General features: G+C 52.5%; 1 protein-coding gene across 6 annotated transcripts in view; it reads right to left on the reverse strand.

Moving 5' to 3' along the window:
- Positions 1-7156, reverse strand: part of UBOX5 (U-box domain containing 5) — a 31414-nt gene that overhangs the window by 9044 nt on the left and 15214 nt on the right. The window lies entirely within an intron of this gene.

Raw genomic sequence — 7156 nt, forward strand, 5'->3', positions numbered from 1 at the left:
CCCAAACCAATGGAAGGGTAGGAAGAAAATTAAGATAATAAAATGCATCTCCCTTTTTTTTCAGGGGGAGGGAGCATCCAGCGGTGAGCAGGGCTTACTCCTGGCTCTGTGCTCAGGGATCTTTCCTAGTAGGCTTGGGGAACCATAGGAGATGCCAGGGATCAAACCCGGGTTGACCATGTGCAAGGCAAATGCCCTACCCATTGTGCCATCCTTCCTGCCCCTAAAATGCATCTCTTGTGGTTCTGGATGAAAAAAATGACCCCACTTCACCCAGAAGTTAGGAAAGAAGTCACAGGAGTAAACTGGAGATGCCTAGAAGCGTGAGTGACATCCAGGGTGACTCTGAAGGACAGGACATGTGCTAAACCAGAGCCAGAAGGCAAGGTTGGGCACAAAAGGGGATGGACACTGACCGGACAGCCAGAGTCAGGCGGAATACTACAGACGGCGGCGGGGAAGGTGGGGAAAGCACTGCAGAGCTGCAGGCGGGGAGGGCTGGGCTGGCCCGCCAGGGAGCCTCGGCCTGGGGTGTGCGGAGAGGGAGGGGGGAAGGATGAAAAGAAGGAAGGAAGGAAGGAAGGAAGGAAGGAAGGAAGGAAGGAAGGAAGGAAGGAAGGAAGGAAGGAAGGAAGGGAGGGAGGGAGGGAGGGAGGGAGGGAGGGAGGGAGGGAGGGAGGGAGGGAGGGAAGGAAAACTCGCCATGCCCATACAAGAATGCACCGTGCATTAAGAAAGTGTTATTGCAGCTAATTAGAGAGAGAAAACAGAAGGGAATGCCTTGCCACAGTGGCAGGGTGGGGTGGGGGGGAGATGGGATTGGGGAGGGTGGGAGGGACACTGGGTTTACGGGTGGTGGAGAATGGGCACTGGTGAAGGGATGGGTTCCCAAACTTTGTATGAGGGAAGTATAAGCACAAAAGTGTATAAATCTGTAACTGTACCCTCACGGTGATTCTCTAATTAAAAATAAATAAATTTAAAAATAAAAAAAAAAAGAAAGTGTTATTGTTACTTGATAGTATCCATTTTTATCTGAGCTAATGTCCTGGGTTTTGATGGAAAAGCTGTTACAGTAAAAAAGGGTTTGGAAGCTGCCAGCCAGAGGGAAGTCACGGAAGGCCCGTGGCCAGGGAGCGCGATGACAGCAATGGAGAGTGGCCCTGCCTGGTGACAGCAGCCATTGGGAACCACTTAGAGGCAATTCACCCGTCAAGGGACTCCCTTTCCTCGGGCTCATCTGTTCCCCCTCTCCCCTGCACGAGGGGCGCTGTGCAAATGGTCTAACGACACCAGCATCCCTCAAAGGACCAGTTGCTCAGAGCCCTGGCAGCCTCAGCTGTCTCTCGAAATTGTCTTCCCTTTTTATTTTACTAAAAAAAAAAAGGGAGGAAGAAAACGTGTACAATATAGTACTGAACATCTCAAAGGGTGTCAAGGAAAGCTTTTTCCTTTGTTAAGCTTTAAACTTTGTTGTTGTGTTTAGGCCTATCCCAAGAGCTGCTCAGGGCTTATTCCTGCCTCTGCACCCAGAGCTCACTCCTGGCGGTGCTCGGGGACCACGTGGGGTGCCAGGGACAGGAGCAGGGTTGGCCGACGTGAGGGGAGCGCGCTGTCCGCCGTGCGGTCTCTCCAGCCCAGGAACTAGAGCTGTGACTCCGGGCAGGCTGAGTCGCGTGTGTAACCACGGCCACAGTCCTGAGACGGAGCAGCTCCAGCACAACAATGTCTGATAATGCCTTTTAAAGTGTCTTTTACTAGGGGGGTGGGGGTCACATCCAGCAGTGCTCAGCGTCTATATTTTTGGGGAGTTTAAAAGCAGCCAATGCAGGGACCCCTTCTTTAGAAGACCCCACCCATAATCTTGGCCTCCCTGCCTTCTCTCCCTTCCCTTAACTAAAGCTTTTTTTTTTTTTTTTTAAGGCAGGGGCTGAATAGCGGATAGGGCATGTGCCTTACACCCAGTCAAATCAGGTTGGGTCCCCAGCACCCCATATGGTCCTCTGAACCCAGCAAGAGTGATTCCTGAGTGCAGGGCCTGGGGTAGCCCCTGAGCATCGCTGGGTGTGACCCCCCCCACAAAAAAAAGACCCAAACAAGGCAAGGCAGCCAAAATCAACTTTTTGGCTCTTGAAGAGTCCATCCTGAGGGTGGAGAACTGCGGGAGAGACGCCGGCCGCCGTGTGCCGTGACACTCTGCGAACCCCTAAGCTGCCATTTTTCCCTTCGGCCCACAAAGCAGCTGCCACGGCTGAGTTATGAGTTATACAATCTGACGCTGAGGCACACAAAAATGTAATGGAAAGTAATTCTGACAGATACATGTTTTAAAGAGACTAGGCTCAAACAGGTTAGAGGGAAAGAAAGAAGAAAAGATTACCTGTCAAATAAGAGAAAAGCATTTAACCTCCGAGAGTGGGTGGAATACCAATGCACGGCGCAATTTGATAAATTGGGCACTTCAGCTTTTAGAGGCGCGCAGTACTGCTTTATAATTTCTAAATTGAGTTACTTGTCCATCCAAGAAAAAACTAATGTGACTTGTGTGCGTTTTTTAAAGAGCCGGATCACGTGTAGCTGTCCGTGCCCGTTCCACGGTCAGACCAGCCAGTGCACAGGCCAGAGGGTGTCGCGACAGTACAGTGGGTAGAGTGTTTGCCTCGCACACGGCTGACCCGGGATTGATCCCCGACATCCCACATGGTACCCCAAGCATTGCTAGGAGTTATCCCTGAGTGGAGAACTAGGAGTGATACCTGAGCATCGGCAAGTGAGCCCCCAAATACAAAAGGGGTGTTCGGAAGGGTATAGGCCAGAACCCAGGCGTGGGTCTAAAAGAATCTTGTGATTTTTTTCTTTTTCCTTTTTGGGTCACACCCGGCAATGCACAGGGGTTACTTCTGGCTCTGCACTCAGGAATCACTCCTGGCAGTGCTCAGGGGACCATATGGGATGCTGGGAATCAAACCCGGGTCAGCCGCGTGCAAGGCAAACGCTCTCCCCGCTGTGCTATCACTTCGGCCTCCCCCCGTTTTTTTTTTTGAATCTTGTGATTTACAATTTTGTTTTTGGACCACACCCCGCTGTGTTCAGGTATCACTCCTGGCAGTGCTCAGGGGACCATATATGGTACTACTGATTGGCCCCAGGTCCACTGCGTGCAAGGCAAGTATCTTACCCACTGTACTATTCCTCTGGCCCCACAGCAAGATTTTGGTGGGGAGGGAGTTTCTGGGCCACACCTGGTGATGCTCAGGGTTAGTCCTGGCTCTGCACTCTGGAATTACTCTTGGTGCTGCTCAGAGGACCACATGGGGTGCCGGGGATCGAACCCAGGTCCTCCAAGTGAAAAGCTAACATCCTAAGTGCTGTATTATCACTCCAGTCCCTACAACTGTTTTTCATTTTGGGCATGCTGAAGGTCACTCCTGGCAGTGCTCAGGGCACTGTGGTGGCAGGGTCAGAACCTGTACCTCCTGCACACAGACACGAGTTCCAGTCCCGAGTTCCCTTCAGCCTAGAATCTTGCAATCTGACACCCAAGGAACCACCTTGCACAACACGTACAGGTGCAAGGCGCTATGCCAGGCACAGGCAGACAGCAGCCGCTGTCTGGGGGCTGGAGGCGCGGAGCAAGGCACGGCTGGCCCGAGCTCTGGTAGGGGCCGCAGTGCCAGCAAGTGGCAAGGAAAGCCCAGGGCGCGGTTGTGGCTCTCAGTGGCCCAAGGCCCGACCCTACCTCGGGCCTTATCCTCCAGCACCCTGTTCCCGGGATTCCTGTCTCGCTCCAGAATCATCCATGTATTTCTAACTGCTGGAGCCTGTCCTTGCATGCTGTTCACCATCTCCTGTTCAGAACCGCCCTTGACACAGCCCGCCCTGGTGGGGTCTTTCTCGGGATTGATAAATTAGCGAATAAAAGTTGGTGAGGGGCCAAGGGCACATGGCGGGGGGTGGCGCAGAAATTTTGCACATTGATCCGTATTGCCTAAATGATAAGTTATAACTTAGGTAACAGGATATTCTTTTAGGGAGTTGGGGGCATTGGGTGCTGGTCCACATATGACTGTGCTTAGGAAGACTTACTCCTGGCTCTGTGCTCAGGGACCACAGGTGGCTCCAGGGATCAAACCAGGTCAGCAGACTACAAGGCAAGTGCCTTCGTCTTCAGACTGTCTCCTGCACAGATAACGGATGTTTAAACGATGTGAGACCCTCCCCTGGCAGCACTGTTGGGACTGAGCAGAACCATACTGCAGGCCCTGAGCACTGACTGTCGGATCTGCAGAGCCAGGCTGAGAATCACCCCCTGAAGGCATCCTCCCAAAATATTACCAAATGGGGCCGGAGAGATGGTACAGAGACTAGGTCTCTTGCTTTGCACACAGATAACGGGGATTCAACCCCCAGCACTCCATAGGGTACCCCAAGCCCGCCAGAGTGATCCCCGAGCTGCAGGGTGTGTCCCAAAAACTAAACCAAAACAAAAATATATATATTCTGGGTCCCCTGAACACCACTTAGGAGTCCTCCTTCTTTTTTTTTTTTTGCTTTTTGGGTCACACCCAGTGATGCTCAGTGGTTACTCCTGGCTTTGCACTCAGGAATTACTCCTGGTGGTGCTTGGGGGACCATATGGGATGCCGGGGATTGAACCCAGGTCGGCCGCGTGCAAGGCGAACGCCCTACCCGCTGTGCTATCGCTCCGGCCCCAGGAGTCCTCCTTCTACCAAATGTCCTATGTAATAATGAGAACTTGCTTTTGAGAAAATTAAAAAAAATATAGCAGGAGAAAGAGCTATACCAACCAAAGGGTACAGTCAAATGGTAAACTGGGGCATGGGGGGGGGGGTGGATAGGGCGGCTTGGATTGAGCCACACCAAAGTGGTCTTTGACGCCACTCCAGACTCTTGTTCAGGGCATCAAGCAGTGCCAGGGATCAAACTGGTGTTGAGCACTTGCAAGTCAAGTGTACGATCACTCCAGCCCCTCCAATGGGAAATGTGCTCCCAAGTTTCTCCATGAGTAATAACAAAAGCTAATACTGTGCTGTTTTTCTATCAATACAACTACTACCAACCAGGAGTAAGAAAAAAAAAATTGTTCCATGTACTATTTAGGACATACTCACTAAAAAAAAAAAATTATTCAGCAAACTATGAATAGAAAGCAATTAGACACCAGAAAAAAATTAAAATGGATCCAACATGAAAAGGAATAAAAAATACTTCTCTTCAGAGATGACAAGATTTAACGTAGAGGGGGCTGGAGCAATAGCACAGCGGGTAGGGCGTTAGCCTTGCACGCAGCCAACCCGGGTTTGATTTCTAGCATCCCATATGGTCCCCTGAGCACCGTCAGGAGTGATTCCTGAGTGCAGAGCCAGGAGTAACCCCTGTGCATCGCCGGGTGTGACTCAAAAAGAAAAAAAAAAAAGATTTAACTAGAAAAGGAAATCCAGGGCGGGGATGTGGCTCAAGTAGTAGAGCACATGCCAACAACACAAGGTCCCCTGAGCACCAAGGACGGGCCATGACCCTGGCACTGCAGGACCAAACACCACTGAGAGTGACCCCCACAGAAGGGAGGGAGGGAGGGGAAAGTGGGGCAGGGAAGGGGAAGAGGAAGGGGGAAGAAGGAAGGGAACAGAGGAGGGGAGGGAAAAGGGATAAGAGGGGAGGCTGGGGAGGGGAGGGGGGCGCTGAAGAGCCAGTACAGGGGTTAAGGTGCAGAGCTTCAGGTACTCGCCTTGCATCCCACCATCCTGGTTTTGAATGCCTGGCCCTGCCTAAGGGTCTCGTTACCACAGACAGGACTGATGTCTGAGCATCTCTGGGTGTGAACTGCCTCCACGCCCCAAGGTAAGAATGGTGTTAACCCGAGCTTCTACTAACATGGCTCCAGTATGTGGGGCTGGGACATCTCTCCAAAATGGCGTGGGGGCACTGGAATGGGGCGGCGCCAGCCTAGTCTCCAGCCCGCCCTGCTGCTGGAAGTCACGTCCTCGACCTGCCCTCGGCGCCATTCTGCCGCAACAGTCAGCAGCAAGAACCCAGGCCGGCGGCACTGCAAGCCAGAGAATGCTCCGGACCTCAGACCAGGCCAACAACACCGGGGTGCCAGACGGAGAAGGTGCAGAGTCCCCGGCTTCTCCAGATGGAATCCCAGACACTGAGCTTCTACTAACATGGCTCCGGTTTGTGGGACTGGGATATCTCTCCAAAGTGCGAGGCCGCTTATGCAGCCGCACGACCTTTCCTGATATCCAAAGAAAACACTCAGAAACGACCCCGCCACCCCTAAGCGGCCATTGTACCAGAGGCACAGAAACCCAGAGGCTGCTGGCAGCTACACTCGTGGACTTTGAACTTAACTACAGTCCCGTGCAGCCCCGGGAGGGAAAGGGTTTTTTTTTTTTTTGGGGGGGGGGGTCACAGCCGGCAATGCACAAGGGTTACTCCTGGCTCTGCACTCAGGAATCACCCCTGGCGGTGCTCAGGGGACCATATGGGATGCTGGGAATCGAACCCGGGTCGGCCGCGTGCAAGGCAAACGCCCTACCCGCTGTGTTATTGCTCCAGCCCCGGGAGAGGGTTTTTGTCCTCATCCTTTTCCCCTCTCGGCAGCAGGGCGACCACCACCATTTAGTGCCAATTGGACAGAGAGGTAGGAGCTTGCAATGATGGGATGCATGGGGAAATCTCGCGATAGGGGGGTGGGGCAGAACCGGCCCTGCTTCCTGGCCAAATGAGACCCCAGCAGCCTCCCAGGAACAGCTCCCCCGCTCCTGATCAGTCATGATCCCAGAGGCACACAAACCAATCTTGGAATGCAGCGGCTGCTGGCAGAAATACCTCTGGACTTAATACCAGAATCCCAAAACTAGGCAGCCAATTTCACAACCGTGCAACATCATCTGCTCATTGTTATCAACAACAGAAAACATACGTTCTAATGATGCCATTCTGACAGGTCTGACTGTTGGGGCGAAAACTCCAAATAATGATAGTGAGTTTTCAGTCAAAAATTGAATGTTGTCATAGCAATGAGAGAGTTAATTGAAAATCATCTGCCGTACAGGCACAGGGGGAGAGGGAGGGTCTCTGGGGTTCTTGGTGGTGGATCATGTGCACTGGTGAAGGGATGGGTGTTTGA

This window comes from Sorex araneus, chromosome 3 (assembly GCF_027595985.1).
Source record: "Sorex araneus isolate mSorAra2 chromosome 3, mSorAra2.pri, whole genome shotgun sequence".
NCBI lineage: Eukaryota > Metazoa > Chordata > Mammalia > Eulipotyphla > Soricidae > Sorex > Sorex araneus.